General features: G+C 37.6%; 1 protein-coding gene across 14 annotated transcripts in view; it reads left to right on the plus strand.

Moving 5' to 3' along the window:
• LINGO2 (leucine rich repeat and Ig domain containing 2) overlaps positions 1-23987 on the plus strand; it is a 1171177-nt gene that overhangs the window by 763727 nt on the left and 383463 nt on the right. The window contains exon 1 of one of the 14 annotated variants that reach the window (XM_058695156.1): positions 3541-3587. The exons of the other annotated variants lie outside the window; for them this stretch is intronic. The gene's annotated coding sequence lies outside the window, so the exon portion shown is untranslated. Of the gene's footprint in view, positions 1-3540; positions 3588-23987 lie in introns of those variants that run through there. 14 annotated transcript variants of the gene reach the window in all.

A 23987-nucleotide genomic window follows, 5' to 3' on the forward strand; every position in this document is an offset into this window, starting at 1 on the left:
CAAACTGCTAAGAATAGCCATTGGCAGCCAGTAATCTCTATGTAAGTGTCTTTTGAATGAATAGTCAATCTATCACATTTTGCAGAGAGGAAGGAAATGAGTCTCAGAAGTGAGGTGCCACATACCTGTTGGAAGGGATTCCCACTTTTCTATTATGTAACCCAACGTTCGGTGTGAGTGATGGTAGTTAACTGACCCTTCCCCTCAGTCTCCTGCTGCCCAATGGACACTTAATTTAACTTAATCAAAATTTTAATATATGTTTTACCTGAGACAAGTGAAGTGGAATCTGATGCAGAACACATTTCTGGCTTTATGACACAAATCTAAATATTGAAGACCAAAGGGCCCAATTTTAGGTCTAATGTTAACTTTTTACATGCAAAGAGCAAAAGTATGATGAAATTCTTGCAGTCACTAATAACCAAGCTCAATAAGTTCTTTTCTGTTTTTTCTAAAACACTTCTTAAGGCCAGAGCAGTGAGCTTGCCCTCCAGAAGTTTGGGCAAGAGCCCAAACAGACCAACTGTAATTACAAACTTACCTGAATGGTAATATTTTATCTTAAGAAGTTTTAAAAGGTTTGCATTCAAATTTACACCATTTCTATGACTTTGAGTTTACTGTAGCCTCATTTACCATAACAATAGAGAAAATAGTATCAAAAGTAGAGTGAGTGTGCCTTAACATAAATACTAAATGTATGTTATTTCGTGTGTGTGTGTGTGTGTGTGTGTGTGTGTGTGTGTGTGTGTGTGTTAAACAGTAAATGGTACTCTAAGTTACTTGCCACTGAGTAACATTGACATCCCAGGGCATGGTCCAGTTTTGTCCATTGACTTGGTATGTCTCCTGTCATGCTGACATATACTCAGGAGACTGGCTTCCCACTGTGAGCAGTCAGGACCCAAGTTTTATTTCACTTCTGTTATTTAGAGATGGCTTTACTTCCATGTCTTTGTTTGGTCTTTACTTCAATATAACAGTTGAAATACTTTTGAAATATACTTCATGTAACATAATCCACTTTCTTGGCAGTGAAACCATTTTTTTTCTTGTAGTTTTCTAATACATTGGCATTGAAAAAGAGAAAGAATTCCAATTTGAGGTAATATTGCAATTAATAAAATCATATGTTCCAGCACACCTCACATGAAATTTAATTGATAAAGTTTGCCATTAATAAATTATTTGCATATTTTACTTTTGTTATGTCTTTTGTTTCTAAGGAGCACATAATTGACCTGGTTTATTTTGTGATTATAGAACTTACCTCAAGGAATAGAATGAAAGGGCTTTCATCCGTTTGCTACATGTGGGCAGTTATTTATGATGATGGGCCAGGACTGACTTTATGAAGTACATGTTAGTATTGTTTCTTATACCAATGATTCTGTTTTTAATAAAATAAGAAAGTGTGTTCTGTTCCCAAGTGCAAAGATAGGTAGGTGGTTGTTTGAGCTCTGATAATCTAATGAATGAGACAGCAATGGCTCTATGCCAATTGGGAGTTAAATACAAAAAGACGGGCAAGTTTAGTTTTTCTACCTTATAATGAAAGTAATACATTCTCCACCTGTGTTCATTTTCCTAAGGAAGGAAATGACAAGGGGTTTGGACAGCGAATTCTATTGTTAATTCTGTTCTTTCTTTTAGCTACACTGTGCTCATTTGGAAAATGAAATGGATTATTTGCTTCACAGAGGATTTTCTTTCTTAATAAGAATCTATGCATATTGTATTGGGTAATAAAAAAGAGCTCTAGGTATAGCTCAATACTAATAATTTTTTTCTTACTTGGTACTTCTACCTACCTCCACAAATCTTCTGAGAGGTTTAGAAAGCAGAAGACATCGAGAGAGGAAAGATGATGTTCATCAGCTTTCTTGTATCTGCCTACCTTCTTAACTAAAAAAATCTTCCAAAAAGGCTATGATTTTCGTAAGATTATATATACTTTAGGGATAAAGGAAGAAAGGAAGAAAATGAGGGAGGAAATGAAGGAAAAAGGCAGGAATATAGGAAGAGGTGGACAGAAAACATTTGTGGTGAGGGCAATGAAGAAAGGAGGGACAAGCCTTAACTGTGATCTGCTTCTGTTTTGTTAATGAAGACACAATTCCCATTCGACTTGTAAGCAAACACTACATTACATATCCCTGGGAGCATTCATATTTGGAGAATGCTTACAGTGAAGCCCTTAAAGACAAAAGGCCCGACAGACAATGGTGCATACACTCTGTTCAGAGTGAAACATTCCATTTGCAAGAGATTTTTGGATATATCAGATATGGCTTTGACATGGACCCATTAATTCTAAAGCTACTGGCTGGGTACTCTTACTTTGGCAAATCAATCTGTGCCTTAGTCTTGATTTCCCCCAGAAAATGTGGCTCGAAGATTTTACTGTAGGGAATTTATTTGGAGTTAGTCCCAAGAATCATTGGTAAGAGATTGGGGAGTGAGACGAGGAAAAGACAGGAAGCAGTAAAGGATGTATCAACTGACTTAGCCATCCTGATAACTGGAGTTGAATCCTCATGGGGAATTCAACAGGCAGTGTGGGAACCCCTTCCTCACAGTTATCCCACCTAAGGGGCAAATGGTAAGGATATGCCAACTCCCATTAGTCATTATTTGCTGGTTGCTTGGGCTATGGGAATGACTGCTAATTGGCACCTCTGGCTTGCCCTGTTACACTGGGACACAGTAGCCTCATAAGAAAGTCATCAAACAGAGAGATGGAATTGGTGAAGGCTGGAAGTCACTCTGATGTGTTCCACATGGTAAGGCTCTGGGTCAGCATCTGACAATTGATCTTGCATCCCACTCTTCAGCTCTTTATCTGTCTTTTGTTACCAACCACCGTTCCCTATCCTTATCTTAAGGATAAATATTTGTTCTTGCCTTGTATTTCACTCTATTGCTGTCAATATGATTACGACTCCTCTACCTTAAGGGTAAAATTTGCAGTTTTCATGGATTTGTCAATCAGCAAGACACTACTAGATCTGGAGCCGGAAGATACAGGCTCTAGTCCTGGCTGTTCGCTTTGCTAGTTTAGTAACCTACATTTAAAAAAAAAATTTTTAATGTTTATTTTTGAGAGAGAGAGAGAGAGAGAGAGAGAGAGACAGAGCACGAGTGGGGGAGGAGCAGAGAGAGAGGGAGACACAGAACCCGAAACAGGCTCTGAGCTGTCAGCCCAGAGCCCAACACCAGGCTGGAACTCACAAACCGTGAGAACATACCTGCCGAAGTCAGATGCTTAACCCACTGAACCACCCAGGTGCCCCTAGTAACTTACTTTTAACCTCAGTTTCTTTACCTATGAAATGGAGATGTCATTTGCCCTGTTGAGCTCCCAGAGGACTGTAAGGACTAAATGAGGTAATAGAGAGAAAGTGTGCTCTACTAGATATTGTTCTTCTTATCCTGTATTCTAGAATGTGAACTGCATGAGGGTAATAGTTGTGCTTTGTTCATTGTTGTGTGCCCAGTGCCTAGAAGGGTATCTGTTACCCTGTGCTGCAGGGTAACAGTGCTGCAGATGCAGCACTGATAGAAGAAATACTCCATAAAACAAGGTAAACACTGGAATAGATAGTCTAGAATTCAAATGTTAATTCGGCTACAAGCTGGCCTCTTAATTTCAGGCAAGATTTTAATCTGAGACTTTTTTATGTACAATTTATCAGTCAAATGTCTTCCACACAGGTTGTCTTAAAAATTAAGATTTGTCCCATTATATATTCACCCTCAATACCATTCACAATCTTGCTCTTTGGGTGAGTATTGCCTACCTACAGAGATGAAAGAGATAATTTGTTAAACTACTCATTCAAATTCTAATAGTGAAATCAACAGTTTTTCCCTTTGAATACAGTTGCACTCATTCCATTGCATTGATATTCTGCTCTGAATTAATAGACAATAATTCACTATAGAATTTTGTATTTGATTCTCAAATGCACCTTTAGGGAATACAGTTTTGACTAATTACATTTTCTTCGCTTAGGCATATCTGTGGCCACTTGAAATATTTTCAAATTAATACATGTCATGGTACTAATTAGTACCTGGTACCATGCATACAGTGAGAGCTTAATGGTGATAATGAGAGTAGTTGTGTTAACTCCCATTTACTGAGCTCCTACTAGGTGTCTGTCTGTATCAGGGCATTTTCTAAACATTAAGTCATTTCACATCAATCCTATAAAGTGACTGTGACTATTGCTATTTTTAGAGATGATAAAATTGAGGCATGAGAGGTTACTTTAGCCAAGGTCACAGTTCTTGCCCACAGTAGGACTAAGATTTGAACTCTGGTTCAAACAGAGGACTACGTCCTCAGTAGGACTAAGATTTGAAACTCTGGTTTTCTGACACCAGCATTTATGCTTCATCCTCGCATTGGCTATCAATTGTCTTCTCCCTTTCAGATGACATACGATTGACAAATAATTTAACCTCACACCATCCATATGAGGCTAGAACTATTATTATCTCCACTCTAAAAATGCGGAAGTCATAGGTCAAAGAGATGATGTGACTCATAACTGGACTAACAGCTAGTGAATAGCACAGATAGGACCCAGGAGTGTCTGAAGCCAAAGCCAGTCTTTTCTGAAATGTGTTGAATATACAGCATGACTCTCTCTCAAAGAGTAGCCCTTCTTCCCTCATACATGTTGTCAACTGGATCCTAATTAAAAGAACATATATCTTAATTGACTAAGCATGGTAATAACCGAGGTGTTAGTTTTTAGAAGCATAATCATGGATTTGACAAAAGTAGCTTCTCCTTATTGTGCATTCTTTTCCACCTTTAACTCTTCAGTACAATGCAGTCCCCTTGCCTATAGTAGGCACTTAATAAATGTTGTATACATGAATCAGCTATGTAATGGTATATTCAGAGATAATTATTGAGTACCTCTATGTGCCAGAAGTGTCAGTCATTAATTAACAACATATAAGCAATAGAAAAACTATATATATGATCCCTACTTGTGGAAAGTCTTAAGTCTAGTGGGTGATATAAACATTAAATAAATACACGTATACTCATACACACATACATAGTCATGCACATGCACGCACACACACACCAATAAATATGTAATTACAAATTATGATAAAAGGAATAACGGAAAAGGACAGGGTATGACAAGAAACAATAAAAAAACCTTTAGATGGAGAAAGCCTGGGCACCTGGGCGGCTCAGTTGGTTGAGCATCTGACTTCGGCTCAGGTCATGATCTCGCAGTCCATAAGTTTGAGCCCCATTTTGGGCTCTGTGCTGACAGCTCAAAGCCTGAAGCCTGCTTCAGATTCTGTGTCTCCCTCTCTCTCTCTGTCCCTCCCCCACTCATTCTCTCTCTCTCTCTCTCTGTCTCTCTGTCAAAAATAAATAAATAAGCATTAAAAAAATTTAGATGGAGAAGGCCTTTCTGAGGAAATGGTAGTTCATAAATAGTAGAAAAACTGCTGATTCCAGCTGTTTCACCCCCACCCCCCATCCCTTAGGCAGGAATTTAGGCACTGGATTTTTTAATCCAAGATAATACTATCCACATAAATACAAGATCTAATTTCTAATGAGTTAAAACTGGATCTATGCAAAGAAGCACGAGAGAACTTTCTGATGAGATAAAAATATCCTATATCTTGATCCATGTGGTAGTGATTATTTGGATTTACAAATCTGTCACAGTTCACTGATTTTACAGTTACACTGTGTGAATTGTACTGTGCATAAATTATACCAACATAAAGTTGATTTGGAAAAAAAAAATGATTTAAGTTAAGGGGTCAATAAGCAAGCAAACTAAAGGTGAATCAGAATTATTCTGACAATTACCTGCATCTATGTTTTAGTGATTTTACATATCTGGCAGTCATATGGATCAGTACTTGTATATAGATTACTTTTCCATCTGTAACAATAGTTCTTTCTGACTTGTCAAGTACATCAGACATTTTTTAAACTAATGCTTCTAAGATAGAAGGGCAAAGAAGATAAAAGCTTTTTCAACGATGTGGTTGGATTTTTTTCATACTTTGGATGCATTTGAGAGGCTTTTATAGCACAAGTGAATAATAACAAGAGCATCATGATAATGCCTTTTGTTTATAAAATTCTTAGCTCTGAAGAAACCAAATTGCTTTGCATTCATGTCTTCATTAAATCGTTTCTACCTGAGAGAAGTTAAATGTGTCTTCTCCCCATTTTACAGGAAACTGGAACACAGGCAGGTTTAGGAGATGGCAGACGTGTATGTATATATCAAGGTCTAGTGGGCTGTGATCACAAACTCCTTTCTGAAGGCTTCTTTTTTAATTGTGCATTTATGTGGCATTCAAAGGAAATCTTTTTCTATTTTGTGTGCATATGTCAACATTTTAATAGCAGGAGAACAATGGAAGTTGTTCGTAACATGAAAGCTAGAAATATCAGCAATTCTGTACTTAATAGATTGATACATAAAGTGATTTAACCAGATAATTATTAAATAATACATAGCTTCAGGGTAAACATCCATATGCATGGATGTGAATTAAGAGTTTACAATAATGTGTTCTTTCATTGTTATTTGCCAAACAATTCAGAATCTGTTTGTGCCGAAAGAAATAGTTTAATTTTGCAGTCACCTGCTGGATTTGAACGATGGGGAGGCTACTTGCTCACAATTCATGGCAGTGTTGTAGAGAGTCAGTGTGGAAGCAGTGACCTGATGATGTAGAATACACCTCAGGCATTTACTAGCCAGGCAACCTTGGGCCATCAGGAAGAGTTGCAAGCATTTGCTAAATAGATGAAACGCACTAACATATAGTCTGGCAGATAGACACTCAAAAAAAATGTTAACTATTGTTAGGAAAATGGTTCATCAAGCTATAAAAATTGAATTTGAATCAAATAAAAATAGGAAATAGATTGCTCAGTTACAAAAAGACATAATTTTTCCAGACCACAAAAATATTTTCCATGTAGTTTAGCAAATTAACTCAGGGCAGTTTAGCAATGATCCAGACCTTGACATAGGGCAAGAGAAAGGGGATTATAGAATGTGGGACATGATGCCAGGGCTAGATTAAGATTTCATTTCCTCTAAACTTGGAAATGTATGTGCCTTCCATATGCAGTTCAAAATAAAAGCACTATTCAATGACACAATAAAATCTTAGATGTCTGTGAATTTAAAATGGTTTCTAGATTTTTCCAATTGCAAAATTCCAGATTCATTGATCACAGTAAGGTTTCAGTGTGTGTGTGTGTGTGTGTGTGTGTGTGTGTGTGTGTGTGTGTCTGTGTGTCTCTGTGTGTGTGTGTCTGTGTGTCTGTGTGTGTGTGAAGCTGAGATGCTTGGTTTCCATGTTCTCTAGGGAGACGACTAGGTTCCTTGCCAGATGATGCATTGGGGCTGACTATTGAACCCTCTAGGAAATGGGGCAGAAGTTGGGGTAGTGATGTTTACAGGTCATGGGGAGAGAGAGTGACGTCACTGTGCCTTGTCATGCCCCAGAAAAGCTGGGAATGTAAAGGGTTGTACCCTTGTTTTAAGGTAAATTACCAATAAGCCATCTACACCCCAAGAAATGGCAAGAATCATTGTCTTCCTTGAATCTTGACATTGAGTGAAGAGAAAAAAAATCCCAAGAATTTGAGTAACCACAGTAAGCCCTCATGTATGGTTTACAGCCTGAATTCATTCTACTTGGGGGATCCAAACAAACTCTCAAGCAAATGTTTAGTTTTAAGTTTTTGCATCTTGATAAAACTTCTAAATCAGTAGCAGGAGAAAAGGCAAATTATGTTTGAGTGAATCCACATTTGGCTCAGGCATAAAAGATTTCCACAGATAAAGCTTCAAGGAAAAATAAGCTCAGAGTAAAAGATCACAAAATACAGAAGAAATACCTTCAACAGGCATATCACAGATGAGAAACCATGTATCATCAGCCTCATTAAAAACCAGAGAAATATACATTAAAATCAAGAGTGATGGGGCACCTGGTGGCTCAGTCAGTTGAGCACCTGACTCTGGCCCAGGCCATGATCTCATGGTCTGTGAGTTCAAGCCCTGCATTGGGCTCTGTGCTGACAGCTCAGAACCTGGAGCCTGCTTCTCATTCTGTGTCTCCTTCTCTCTCTTCCCCTCTGCCCCTCTGCCCCTCATGCTCTGTCTCTTTCTCTCTCTCAAAAACTAAATAAACATAAAATTTAAAAAAAATAAAATAAAAAATAAAATAAAATCAAGAGTGAGATACAGAATTTGAAAAAATTAAAACTCTTACAACATTGGGGCACCTGGGTGGCTCAGTCGGTTAAGTGTCCAACTCTTGATTTCAGCTCAAGTCATGATCTCATGGTTTGTGAGATCAAGTCCCACATCTGGCTCTGTGCTGACAGCAGAAAGCCTGCTTGGGATTCTCTCTCTCTCCCTCTCCCCTGCTCTCTCTCCCTTTCTCTCAAAATAAATAAATAAACTTAAAAAAAGTCTTATAATATTAAGGCTTGGCAAGGAAACAAAATTTTTGAAGTCCACGTTTCAAAGAAACAGATTTGGAAAGCAGTTTAGCCTACTATAATAAAGCTGAACATATGCATACCCTGTTGCTCAGCAATACCACTCCTAGCTGTAAACCTATGAAAAACTATTGCTTCTGTGTCTCAGGGCTCCTGAGCCAGAAGACACATGCATGAATGTTAACAGCAGCAATGTTTATAATAGCGAAATGCTAGGAAAATCCCAAATGCCTATCAACAGTGGAATGAAGGGAAAAAATGTGGTATACTCACATAATGTAATACTCTACAACAAGAGTGAATAAGCTACAGCTGCACAAAACAACATGAATCTATCTTAATGACAAAACACTGACAGGAAAAAAGCAAATCTAGTTACATGAACTTGGAAGTATGCAAAGTAGGATGTTATGTTTCAGGGTAGTAACTAGTGTGGTAAAGCTGTGAAGAACAGTGAGGCAATGATCACTAAATTTGGTGAACCAATTTATCTTTGGAGGTGGGAGGGGCAGTAGCTGGTATCAGCAATGGACCTGTGAGGTCCTTCAATTAATGGGAATCGTCTATTACTTACACCAGGTGGAAGGTACACAGTGCTCACTATATTGTAATTCTTTACCCCAACACAATGTTTATACAAATTCTTTTTTTTTAAGTTAATTTATTTATTTTGAGGGGCGAGGGACTGGGGCAGAGAGATAATCCCAATCAGGCTTCCCATTGTCAACACAGAGCCTGATGCATGGCTTGAACCCATGAACCACCACATCATGACCTGAGCCGAGACTAAGAGTTGGACACTTAACCCACTGAGCCACCCAGGTGCCCCTATAAGCATTCTTATTGTGTTTTCAATACCTGTTTTTTAAAATTGTGTAAGCTCTGTAGACTTAAAATGTGTGATATCCTTTTTGTTCCCATATAAAATACGAAAATGTTATGTTTCCCTTTATTTTGGCTGAAATAAAAATAGTTATTTTGTTAATGATTTTTCTCATGTATTCACACTCACAAGTTATTCTAAGAAACCCTTACCTTATATAGAAGCTATCTAGAGTAGTTTGTTTTTAAAATTAGAAGCCCCATATTGAAGACTGTGTGACTGAACTTCTCATACAGCATACAAGGTACATTGAAAGTATCTACCTTTTATTAGTTGAAGGTGTAGTATTTCTTAGATTTATAGACCTTATTATCTCTATTGAAATGACATTGACCAATACAAAAGTTTCCTTTAGTTTTAGAATTATTCACTAGTATGTATGTTTGTTTGATCTTCTTTTGTAATTATTTAAAATATATTTTTGCAGTTGCCATGAGTTGGAAGAGGATATGTACAGTATTAGGGAAACATAAAGCAAAGGAAAAGGAAGTAAATATACACATACATATGCAAGTTCCTCTTTCTCGGGTAGTTAGTGTCTTTTAGCAGCAAATGAAGGTGCTAACTAGAAGACTGGCCTCTGTCGTGTGCCACAGTGTCAAAGGGCACAGACAAATTCTGCACAATGAACTTGGGCAGTCCCTGATCTCTATAAGAACACTGTATGTCCTTCCCCTTTAAAAAAGAGAAGCACAGGGACCCCTGGGTGGCTCAGTAGGTTAAGCGTCTTCAGCTCAGGTCGTGATCTCATGGTTGGTGAGTTCAAGCCCCACATTGGGCTCTGTGCTGAAAGCTCAGAGCCTGGAGTCTGCTTTAGATTCTGTTTCTCCCTCTCTCTTTCTGCCTCTCCCCCACTCACGCTCTGTCTCTCTCTCTAAGAAATAAATAAACATTTAAAAATTAAATAAATAAGAGAACTATAACATATGTGATAAAATCTTTGCTAACAGGTGCTCCTCAAGCAGGCAGAGGGATATATGTCAGGTAGGCTATGTGTTATGTGCAAGGTTTCCACTAGTAAGTCTACCTTAATTGGAAGAAGAGACACTTCATGCTTGTTGATATTCCTCTCAAAGGCAATTAGCTGCTATCATGATTGAGTTCCCAGAAGGCCCAAAGCTGTAGTATTTTATTATTGACATTCTGTAAGAAAATATATGTTGAAATCTATTATGCCATTAAAACTAAAGTCCACACAGCTTCCAAGGATATACAGGTTTCCCTAATAAACCCTAACTGTCATCCCTCTTTCCTGTCTGGGTTTATTTTCTTTTGGCTTCTCGGAGTCTATGGCTGTGCCTTGCTGTGGTTATCCAGAAAGGTATACTAATGAAACTCATGCATATATATTTGTCTATGAGCATATCCTATTTTTTTTTGTGGAAAGAAACACAATTCATAGAGGATTTAGTACATTTGAGACTTCCAGGGCAAGATTATATTTTGAATATTTATCTTTGGTTCACTTCATTTCCTTCTGCTTCATAATTTTCCCTAAGCTGCATAGAACTTCTTCCCAGCCACAAAGCCTAATTTTATTTGTCTAGAAAGAGGAAAACAGCATTATGAAGCGTAACAGTATTTGTGCCTTCTCTACTTTTCTCAATTCAGGGTAGAGACATGAAGTTGAATATAGCAATTCCTCCCTGCTAACCTTCAATTATGAGTTCTTCTTATATAAAATTAACCTCTGTGTGAATTTACTTCTGCATAACTTTTCAAAAGCTATGACAAAGAGAAATCTTGTCTAGGTAAATCAAGTGAATTTTAAATCACTTCAGGTGAGGTTAATTACAATTTAGCAGGAACTTGGAGCTGGGAGTACCAAATCAGGTGAAGCAAATAGTATAGGTATAGAGATTTTGAGCATAAGTCTTTAAGATCATGAAAGGAAGGTAACGCTTCCATTAAAATTGGCCTTAAAAACATGTGTGCCCATGTTAACTGCATGCCACGCGAAGGCAACGTTCAAGAATGTGTGGCTAAGCATCTTGTATACTCCTATGCCTCAGTTGCTTAACTTAGTGCATTACATAGTAGGGATTTAGTAAATATTAATAGAATGAAAGAATGAATACGAGGAAGTAGATCACATCAAGGAAACAAGAAACATACTGTTTTGATTATGAACGTAGCAACTTCTTTCTAGATATGTTTCCTCAGGCAAGGGAAACAAAAGCAAAAATAAACTATTGGGGCTACATCAGAATGAAAAGCTCCTGCACAGTAAAGGAAACAGTCAACAAAACTAAAAGACAAACTACTAAATGGGAGAAGACATTTGCAAATGATATATCTGGTAAAAGGTTAGTATCCAAAATATATAAAGAACTTATACAACTCAACACGCAAAAACCAAATAATCCAATTAAAAATGGGCAGAACACACGAACATACATTTCTCTAAAGAAGACTTACACATGGCCACAGACACATTAAAAGATGCTCAACATCACTTATCATCAAGGAAATGCCAATCAAAATCACAATGAGATATCACCTCACATCTGTCAGAATGTCTAAACGTTCTGACAGAATCAAAATCAAAAGAAACAAGTGTTGGCGAGGACGTGGAGAAATAGGGACTCTCGTGCACTATTGGTGAGAGTGCAAACTGGTTCAGCCACTGTGGAAAACAGTGAAGTTTCCTCAGAAAGTTAAAAATGGAACTACTCTGTGATTCAGTAATTGCACTACTAGGAATTTACCTACAAAATACAAAAACACTAATTCAAAGGGATACATGTGCCCCTATGTTTCTTGCAAAATTATTTACAATAGTAAATTATAGAAGCAGTCCAAGTGTCCATCTATAGATGGATAAAGAAGATGTGGTATACATACATACATATATACAATGGAATGTTATTCAACCATTAAAAAGAATGAAATCTTGCCATTTGCAACAACATAGATGGAAGAAGAGAATATAATGCTAAGCAAAAGAAGCCAGAGACAGGCAAATACCCTATGATGTCATTAATGTGTGGAACTTAAGAAACAAGACAAACAGCAAAGGAAAAACATGAGGAGAGAGAGGCAAACCAAGAAACAGACTCTTCACTATAGGGGAGGAGAGATGGGTGGAGATAGGAGATATAGGTGATGTGGATTAAGTATGCACTTATCCTTAAAAAAATACACTCATTACGACACTGAGTAATGTATAGAATTGTTGAATCATGATATTGTATACCTGAAACTATTATAGCACTGTATGTTAACTATACTTGAATTAAAATGAAAACATTAAATTAAAAAAAAAAAAGAAAGAAAACAAGAATCAGACTAATACCAGATTTTTCAACTACAACGTTGGATACAAGAAAACAGTGGAATGCTTTTCAAGTATTAAAAGCACTTAAGACCTGATATCTAGCTGTTATTTAAATGTGAGAAGATAGCCTACTTTATTATATACAGAGCCTATGAAACTTGCCAAAGATCCACACTGGGAAGAATTTGGATAAAATATTTAAATAAGAAGATAGAGAAGTCTTCAGAGATATTGTAATAAAAATGTGGTGTTTTAAAAAATATTTTATTCTTGGGGCACCTGGGTGGGTCAGTTGGTTAAGCATCTGACTTCAGCTTAGGTCACGATCTCATGGTTCATGGGTTCGAGCCCCACATGGGGCTCTGTGCTGGACAGTTTGGTGCCTGGAGCCTGCTTCATATCTGTGTCTCCCTCTCTCTCTGCCCCTCCCCAGCTTGCAGTCTGTCTCTATCAAAAATAAATAAACATTAAAAAATATATATTTTATGCTTTGTCAAATGCTAAGAGCAAAGAAAAAGATAAAATATATCTAAACTAATACAAAATTAAAAGTCTACAGAAGATGTGTTTTGAGGAGTGGAATTCAATGAATGTGATGTGTTTGTTTTAAAACGAATGGAAAAAATAAAGGGAGATGATTATTATTTTAAAAAGTATAGAACAGGGGCACCTGGTTGGCTCAGTCGGTTACACATCCAACTTCAGCTCAGGTCATGATCTCACAGTTCAAGAGTTCAAGCCCCGTGTCGGGCTCTGTTCTGACAGCTCAGAGCCTGGAGTCTGCTTCAGATTCTGTGTCTCCCTCTCTCTGTACCCCTCCCCTGCTCACACTCTGTCTCTCTCTCACTCAAAAAAATAAACATTAAAAAATAATTTTTTTAAGTATAGAACAGAATGTCAAACTGAAGTAAATGAAAACGTAGAAGTAGATCCAAATATATCAATAACTACAATAAAATGCTAACTGAAAAAAAGCCCATGTAATTAAATATAAGATATTTACTTTTTAAAATTGAAAACATTATAAATGAATTTGCATACATACATATATATATATATTCCTTTTTATGAAAATGCCTATAGATACGACACTATGAAAAATGGAAGGAAGAGAATAATGAATATAGAATTCTGATTGCTTTTTTTTGCTTGAGGGGAATCATTTGTTTGGGGCTGAGTAGGACCATGCTGTCAGTTTTCTAATTGTTGTTTTGATGATAGATTTCCTTATTACATTATTAAAAATTACCAAATTAAAAAAATTATCTGAATACAGCTTTGAAATTATCTACCCACAGTTTAAAATATAAATAAGGAGTATAGTACTCTTTATCACTAATTCAATATGTGCAAATTTCTATGTTATATTGTATAGCGTTTTATTTTAGTGCATATGAAAATATATAAAAGAATTTTCATAGGTGTAATTCTGCCCTCAATCCATTTTACCTTATTTTATGCATTAGGATAAGATTGTAACTTTTTCTACTCCAAAATCTTTTACCACAAGAATGCCAGGCAAACCTAAGCACCACAGGTGTTGGTGGAAGAAAATGCTTATATGCAACAGATGTATTTTCCAATTCAGAGCTCCCTTATATTGAAGTCACTGTTTAATTAATTTCACACAATATTATCTGGTTGACTTACTGCCTCTGTCTCTAAGCACCTCTGGGAATATCTGAAATATTGTACAGATGCTCTTACAGAGAATTACATTACTAAGTATCATTAGCATAAACCAACATTCAACATTAATTTAGTGGTTGGGGCTGGGAGGTGACAAACCCCTCTTTTTTTCATTCACCTCCAAATTCCTATCTATGTTAAAGACTTCACTTGCTGGGAGATTCTCTGCACAGACTACCTTCTTCCCAGGTGGCATCCCCTGAGAAATCTGATTTCCTCTTAGTCTCTACTGCCTTTAATATGTTGGCCTTTTTGGAGACCTTCTTCCAAGTAGTCCAGACTTCCTTTCATAAACCTTCCCATACAATAAGGTCTTTCATGGGAATTAAGGAAGAGAGAAGAAAGCATTCGGGGTGGAGAAGGGAGTATATATAAAAACAAGAGGCAGAGCAAAAATCTAAGATCAATGTGTACAACAAAAGATTAGAGATCTATGGTGTTTCAACTTTAAAAATGAAAGGGTGAATGCTTCCGGCAAGGTAGGCAAGAGACTACCCTACGAAGGGCTTCCAATGCATGTAGAGTGAATGAGCTTCATCTTATAGGTGATGAGGTACACGTGAAGGATTTTAACCAGGGGTCTTGGCTCTGGATCGGGCTTGAGGCAGATCAGCTCTATGGCAGAGTAGAAGAGCCCGCCTCCACTACCACCACCTTCTACAGTAGCGTTCCTATTCTTTGTGTCCCTTTTGTTCTAAGTGTCATGTACATCATAAATCCCCACAAATCTTGTTTGGAAAAAGGTGTGAAAAAATCATGATTCCAAAGTAGCAAGTGCTTTAATGGTAGCAATTTCTCGTTCAGTCCTCATAGTATGAGGTAGATGCTGTTTATTATCACCGCATTTTACCAATCAAGAAAATGAGGCATGGGGTCAAGTAACCTGTTGAAGATCACACAGCAAGTTGAAGAGCCCTATCAAGGGTATCTAAAAATAGAGCAAGTATTATTAGCCACTATGCTTTAGCACTTCCCATTTAAATATACTGTGTGGCTTGTAGAACTTAATTACAATATTTCTATATGAGGGTTTAGGTATTGAAGAGCTACAGACTGTGTGTGAATGAGCCCCGTGAGATTCAAGGCTTTGCTCTAAGTATTGCTGAGGTACAACATAGGAAATATAAAATGTATTTACTTGGTATTCAGCTGACTCACCCTGTGGATATTATGTTTGTCCTTAATATAAATGAACACTTATTAATGTCCATAATGTGCTATAGGTGGCTAGCTAAACCCACTTAATATGTAATTTATTGATGTGATTGTTTTACAAAGACATACCTAATGACTTTTCTCATGTGAATCTTTCCATGTGAATTATTCAATGTGAGAACATCTTTGTCTGAATACTAGACATTTGAGATGTTCTAATAATGCTTTAATATTTTGAATGTCACAGATGATAAATGCCACTAGCTGAGATAGTTTAATAATCTAAAACAGTATTAAAGATGAAATGGAACTGATATTTATTTTGTGTCTAGTATGTGTGAGGCACTATCTGTGTATAATCTCACTAAGTCTCATTTTATAGATAAGAAAACTGGGGTTCAGAGAAGTTATGGAACTCATCCAGTGTTTTCCAGCTAATAAGTAAGAATGCTGGGATTCAACCTCGGTACATCTGAAGCCAAAGACTGCTCTTTCCATTGTAATGTACTCACTGCAATATACTCACTATGTGTATTAACAATATGCAGACATCTTTGAATTTATTAGCAGTAAAAGGAAAAATTAAATCTACAAATCTGAATGATGCCCTAAGCCTTTTGACCTACAGGGCAGGACTCTTAATGATTTGGCCAAAAATCTTCCCCAAATTTGCAGCTTTGGGTTTCTTCTCTTTACAATAGGATGGTTAGGTTAGAAGTACAACATAAATGCCCATCTGGGTGATTTCCTCATTTGTCAATATATGATCAACTTTCTGCAAGCTGAGGACTTCCATCAGATACAATTGACTATGGGCAGAAGATGAAGATTTCCTTTTAGAGCCACAATTACAATCTATGAATAATAATAATCTTTGAAAAGATTGTTGTCTATTTTTCTTCTTGATGGTGCCCATTCAGACATAAGCATCTTTTGTGTATTTGATATATATACGTGTACACTCCATCCCAAATTGCTAAGGACACATTTGAACTCCCTATAAAAGTTGTTATAATTATTCTATGGGCAGTCCTTGTGTTCCTTGAAATCTGCTATCTGCATGCATGGCCGCACCCAGTTCCAAATTACATAATACATCAACAGCCTCAAGCACACCAACCATGCACTGTAATTATTCTTGCAGCCCTTGGTATACAAATACCCACAGACTCACGTTTTTTTTTTTTCTATTTCTACCATGTTAATCAGAACTCTATTACTGAATTTCTGGCTGTTTGTTTTGCTCTGCACTTTCCTTCCAGACTTGACACACCAAGTTCTCAATTGTTATCTTTTAACTAGTGCCCTGAAAAAGCTGATGGGTTCTGCTGTAAGATTCCAAACACCATCCTATATAGCCATAATTACTGTCAGGGATCCTGTTTTGAACACACTGTTTTCTACCCGCCAGTGTTGGACTTCCTTGGGTATTGACTCAAATCAAGATGGAGTTTACCATGTTTCTTTGGATCTTGTATAAAGGAAACCCTTGGCCCTGAGAAAGAAATACACAGGGACAGGCCCCAGTCACATCCAGCTCCTGCTCCTTGTTCTTGAAAAGCCTGAGTTGCTGTAGACCCAATACATGTCCTTCATGTGAAATACACATCCATTTCTGCTTCTCTCTTTCTATCCAGTCTGTAGATTTTGTGCTTTTCTTATTTTGAGTCTCTAGTTTTCTTTCTTCTCCGATTTGTCCTACATATCATTGTCAGATCAATCTTCCCAGGATTTAACTTTATTTATACTACCTCTTTTTAAAAACACTTTGTAGCCTCCTATTGTCTGAAATACCTGAAAAATATTAAGCTTCACATAGAATACCCTTCACACTATGGTTCTTTTGGCCTTTCCAAACATACCTCCTCTGTATTTCCTCACTCCTACTCTAATATGCTTATCCAAATTGACTGATTTTTATTTTCTGATCACCCACCTTGACCCTTCTCCATACCTGAAGGAACCCCACTTCCTACTTCTCTGTTTCCATTTACCAGTTTTTCAAGGCTTTTTCTTCCATGAAACTTTCCCTTTAAAAAATTTTTGCATTTGAAAGAAACCTTTGAAGTCATTGAATCCAATAATTTATTTCATGATTTTTCTCCCCTCTAAAATATCCTCTGTTAATGATTGCCTAGTTTATTTATGTTTGGTGACAGGGAAATTGGTACCTAGGCTAAGGTACATACTGTGTATTACTATATATTGCCAGTGTCTTATACATTTTAGAGTCAAGTATGTGCTTCAAACATGTTTCCTAAGTGAATGAATAAATGAAGGAATGGTTGTCCATCTCTCAAGGCCAGCTGACTTTTTCTGTAAATGGTTGCATAGTGAACATATTTGTGAGCTGTATGGTCTCTGTCAAAATTGCTCGTCTCTGCTCTTGCAGCAGGAGAGCCAACATAAACAATATATAAAGAGCATAAAGAGTGGGGCTGGATTAGGCAGCCTGTAGTTTGCCAGCCTCTGTCTTTAGGCAATAAAAGTCATCTTGAGACCGTTTTTAGTATTCTTCATCATGTTACTTTGAATCTTTCCAGCTAAAATTTTATGGTTTTTATTCAGATGTTCCAAAACAATTTGCATGCTTCCCCTGATCATGTTCAGTTCCTTCAGCCATACCTTATTTTATTTTGAATTTCTTCACTAACTCAGCCTTTCTCCCAGATTATGTTCGATTTGTTTGTAGATCTCATAAAATCTGGTTTCCAAAACAAAAGCAATGCTCCCTATTGATATGACAACTGAACACTAAAGCAGGTTCATTTCCTACCTTCCTTTATATACTGTGGGTGTAATAACAAAGCCTAAGATAGCACTAAAGTGTGTGGGAGACACATCACATTTCCTATTGATTCAAAAGTCATACTTCCATTCCGTATTCTTGTCTAAATCACTCTATGTTAATTGACATAGTGGGGAGGTGGTTACTTGGCAGAGCAGGATGGGGGGAGAGGACCAAGTAAAGAATCTCATGTTTTTCATTATATTGCTTTCTTACTTTATTTTAAAAGAATGAATGATGTTAAGGACTAGTTTAAAAATTATAAGACACCTGTAATGACACAATGGCTCCCTGATTCCTAGGCCAGTGCTTTTTTAACCAATGACATTCATCAAATGCATCTTGTTACCTTTAGTTCATCACTCAGTTATTTGCTATATTTGTCCCATTTAGTTCTATCCCTTTTATCTCATCTAGTCACACCATTCACTCATTCTAAGATATGTATCGAGTATTAACCACGTGCCATTTACTGTGAGAAAAAGAGAGATGTCCCTTTTGCACAGTGCTTACAGTCTGCCTTGACATCAGGCCACAAATGCACCATGTGATTCCTGAGCAATCAACAGAATCCACGTTTTCTTGCTGTGTCATATGATCTCTAGGATCTAGGTTGTGTATTCAAACATTCGCTTACTGTGGGATTAAGTCAGTTTTCCGTATGTTCCCTGACATTTGTTTCAGGTTCATATGTTCATTCTATTCCTTCTCCTTTGTTTTCCACTTAGGTTTTGTCTTTCTCAGTATCCCTTTAGGTTCCCCTTGGGATTCTGGGCTTGGATATACCTTACTAGCTGTCACTTATTTAGAATGTGTCAAGCTGTATACCTTTCCTGTGCTTAGTTTGCCTCTTGAGACTTAACTTGTACCTCAGGCTGAGAAAACACCTTGTCTGGAAACAGATAACCCTTTGGAGGCGGGGTACGGACTAAACCCTGGCCTCCTGATTCCTTGTTCAGTACTTTTTAAATGATACTGCTTTCCCAGAGTTGTAGAAAGGCATGATTTCACCTTAGTTAATTTGGGTTCTATTTGCCATCTCTGTCAGGAGGACTAAAGCAGACAAACATAAAACAACCTGCCTTTACTCTCTGGCAAGTGCCACTTCAACGGTTCTTATAAACTGCGTACTCATCTCCAAACCATTTCTCTGGTTCCAGCCTGCAAATTCAGACAATTCCCCAACATCTCTCTGTTATTTAATTACAAATATTCTTTAAAAAATGCATCGAAATTAAATTCTTAGAACATAATTTTCCACTCTGATATGCTCTGTGCTGGAGAGACCCTGGGGTTACAGAGTCAACCCCATGCCTTTATATGTAAGTCTTTATCTGTTTGTTGGTCTGTGTTTTCATATGTACTAGCGTGATGTTAAATATAGTATATAGCATGTCGCTTTCTGTACTGACTTCACTCAGCTATGCTCATTCTGGGTGTCATGGGCAAAAAGTTGACTCTCTTCCCTGAACCCAAAAATATTACTCATTAGGAACTGAGTAGTCACATGCTGTTGCAGGTTTGAGAGAATGCCAATTGTACTGGCCTTATAAGTCAAGGTAAGCTCCTTGTGAGTAGGTCGTGAACATCTCTGTGTCTTCCACAACCCCAATTATAATGATTAATGAACTGATTTGAATCTATGTTGATGTCTTCCAGAGGTTTACAGGTTTGCATGTTAATGGCTTTCCTTAAGAATAATGAATGGCCCCAGAATAAATTTAGAATGACTGACTGTACAGTCCTACAGAATTATCAATCATTAGGTGAACAATGGTCTTGTAGAGGTGTATCTGGAAGTCTGGATGTCTTTAACTTAAAGCTCACTGTGTGGAGTGTCCTGTACAAAACCTGCTACTTCTTAGTAAAGCATCCAATTCTTTAGCTTCATGCTTCATTCAAAATATTTCCTGTGCTTTGCTTTATTGACCCACATCTCCACAGGGGATGTATAATGCAGTCCTGTGGGGGAGGTTCCTACAGGTTCCCAGTTATCACAAGTTGAAACTTTTCACATCCCTCAGATATTTCAGACTTTGTCAAAACCTAGCTCCCAATGGAATAGTGTAATGATAACCTTTTGTCCAATAACCAAAGATGAGTAAGATAAAACTAAAGTTAGGAAGCCTTCTTCTCTGTGTAACCACTCTTTTCTGCCCTCTTTCTAGCCAGTTTCTTGAAATTTTCTATTCTCAGTTTTGTGTCAGAGCAATACCACCTAACACCCTGTGTTTATTTTTCCTGTGGAGCCCGTAATGAAGTATAATGGTAGGAGGGCATAAGTAAAGATGCCACATACATCGAGGCAGAAGAGGGTAATAATTTGATCCAGTCTTAAGAGTTGGTAGATGAGATCAAGTAATTTGTGATGCAAAATGTCTTTAGGAACAGAGTGAAGAGGTACAATGATTTGCAGAAAAGAGACTACAGAGACATGGTGACCACTGAGTTGCTCTGTTCACTGGTTGTAAAATCCTAACTGCATTCTCTCAAAACTGCAGAGAATTAGGTAGCTTGTGTGTTCTGATTGTAAAGGCTGCCTGAGGTAATATTTTACGGGACTGTAAATCGTTCTGACTGCATTTCATGCTTGATAAAATCCTTACATTTATGGTAGCAAATGTAAGCCTTTGTTCCATAACTAATCTTTTAAGTTTTTTGCAACCGAGAAGTCTTGATTTTTTTCCTAGAAAAATGGCATGATCAAAAGTTATCATTTTGTTCTTTGAAAATAGACTAGCATTGGGGCGCTTGGGTGGCTCAATCGTTTAGGTGCCTGACTTTGGCTCGGGTCATGATATCACAGATTCAGTCTCTGTCTCTCTCTGCACCTCCGCTGCTCGCTCTCTGTCTCTCTCTGTCTCTCTAAAAATATAAATAAACATCAAAAGTAAAAAGAAAAAAAAGAAAATACGCTAGCATAACTGGGGATTTTGGCCAAATTAACCTTGAAATTAGCCTTGAGATATGTTTTATAACATAGATACAGATGTACACACATATATGCAAAGGCATGTGCATACATATTTTACTATAATATAAATTAGTATGTGTGTGTGTATAGATGTCTATTAATTTATCTCAGTCTGGATTTCAAGAGGTATAAATACATTAGTTTAATGTTCCAGTGGCAGCGTAATTGTAGATACTGTGTAACACTGAAGAATGCTTTCTGATTTATAGGCTTAAACATATCATTATTGACTGTGTTTACTGCCTAAACAAATATATGTTTAAAATTAAATTAAACTGTTCTTTATGGGAAACAGAAAGATACAATGGATATGCTATGGGCTTAAGAGGCAGTCATATCTACGTTCAGTGCTCAGTATCAAGTCTTCTGAGTTTTGTAATCTTTCTTTAGGTCAATTTTCCTGAGAGACACTGAGATGGAAGTGTTGTTTTTGTTTTTTTTTTAAGTTTATTTATTTTGAGAGAGAGAGAGTGTTCACAAGCAGGGGAAGGGCATAGAGAGAATGAGAGAGAGAATCCTAAGCAGACTCCACACTGTCAGCACAGAGCCAGATGAGGGACTTGATTCCACAAACTGTGAGATCATGACCTAAGCAGAAATCAGGAGTCAGATGTTTAACCACCTGAGTCACCCAGGTGCCCCTGTGATGGAAGATTTTATGCAGGAAGTTTTCTGGGTAGTGTACTTGAGATCAACATCGTTGGAGTTGTCCCAAGTAGAGAAAAGGGGGCTTGGCATTTGTACTCCTATACTGGTGAGTCATTAGATGTGAGCTGCCTGTGGGACGGTAAATAATCTGGGTAAGGCAGCTCCCTTTGGTAGAGGGAGGGAAATCTCCAGAGAGAGAGTCAGCTGTGAGCCATTGGAGGCCAACACTTTCGGCAACTGGGGAAATGACTCCCATTTCCTAAAGGCAGATGTGGGCAATGTCCTGCAGCATCTACTGTGTTTACTCCTTGTGATACTTGGCTTTTTTTGCTTCATATAATAAGTTTATTCTATCTGGGAACAGCTCCTCCAGGATTCCTTAGCAGTCACCTTTCTTGAGAAAACCTCCAAGAAGAAGATTATGGGGGACTACAGCCCCTATCAGCACAGCTAGTCTCAAGGCCACAACTGATACATATTGTCTTCCTATTGTCTTCTCTCTCTACTACCCATTCTAGAATCCCTTCTTCCTCGGCTAGTACCTCTACTGATATATGTAGTTTACCCTGTGGGCTGGCACAGACCGTTACTGAGGGGTCTGAACCTCCTCACCATTCGCATAGGTCATGGCTGCTGTCCTTGTCCATTTATTATCAAAAATAGGCGGGAAAATACTAAAGAAAATGCTCTATGAACTACCTGGTTACCAGAAGCTCTTCCCTTCCCTTGTTGTAGAACAGCAGCTCTACTTCCTCACGATGATCAATCAGTTATCCTGCCAATATGGTGGCTCTTCTTATTGCCAGACAGCTGACATAGGATGCTCAAAGTGATTGGATACAAAATACATTTTAAAGTTTAATAGGACTCCTACTGTGTCCCCTCACGGAAGCATTCTACTTCTGAAAATTGGGATCTCTAGATCCAGACCCTAAATTTGTGGAAACAGGAGCCACCAATTCCCCACTTATGCCACTGGGAGTGATGCTAAGTTCAACCAGTTCCACCTCCTCTCCTTGGTTCCTAGACCCATGTATACATTCTGTCTACTGAGAATGAAGTACTAAATAAAGGTCTTGATTTGGAATATTTATCGTATTCTTCTGGTGACACCCCATCATTGTCGGATACCATCTTCACACGGGTGTTTCAGCCATACTGTCAAAAGGGTGTTGCATGGGACTATCAGGCCAGAGCTTCTGTGTCATGCCATATGTGTTGAGATGAGTAGATGCCATGAACATGTGCCCACTGCTGATGTCGAAAGTATTTCCACTGGGTGATATTATGGAGGATCATGTAATGATGCCTCAAACACTATAGGTTGTCAGATTATGGTGCTAAACAAAGCTCTGCAAGCAAGTAAGCAAACACATATTCGGAATTTGCTTCAGTTTAAGTGAAAATGATTCACTGCTCCTTCTTAGGTGGAAGAAGTCCAGGGTCATAGTCAGCTTTCAGTCAAGTGGCTGGTCGGTCTCCCTGAGGGCTAGTGCTGAAATTGAGGCTTGAAATTGACCCCTATTGTTACCAGGCTGGACAGCTCATTAACCTTTCCATGTGTGGGAGAACAGAAATATTCATTGTGTGGCCTATATATGAAATAAATGGGTTCCACTGAAAGAACAAGGGAGAGGTTATTCTAAGACTTAGAAAAGAAATGAGAGAGGGCAGTGGAACCCTTTGGGCAGGGTATTAGAGAGTAAAGCTGAGAGAAGAACCAAGAACAGATATTGGAAATCTTCAAGCTACATAAAACAGTTATCAGGTGGCTAGAATGTAGTCTGCTGAAAAAGAAACCATTAGTTTATATATTTTTGTTCTTGTCTTTTATTTCCTGTTTTGTTTTAGTTTCTGAGTTTCCTTTTAATCTTAGTTTCTTTTTTGATCAAGCCTGGTAAATTTGCCAGGTTAAAAAACGAAAAAAGAGATCTGAGAGAGAGAACGAAGGATAACTTGGACTCTTTGGGTAAATAAATTATTTCAGTGATCCTAATTTTCCTCATGTATAAAACCGAAAGTAAAAATACCTGTCTTGCA

The sequence above is a fragment of the Neofelis nebulosa genome, chromosome 12, assembly GCF_028018385.1.
Source record: "Neofelis nebulosa isolate mNeoNeb1 chromosome 12, mNeoNeb1.pri, whole genome shotgun sequence".
NCBI classification, from domain to species: domain Eukaryota; kingdom Metazoa; phylum Chordata; class Mammalia; order Carnivora; family Felidae; genus Neofelis; species Neofelis nebulosa.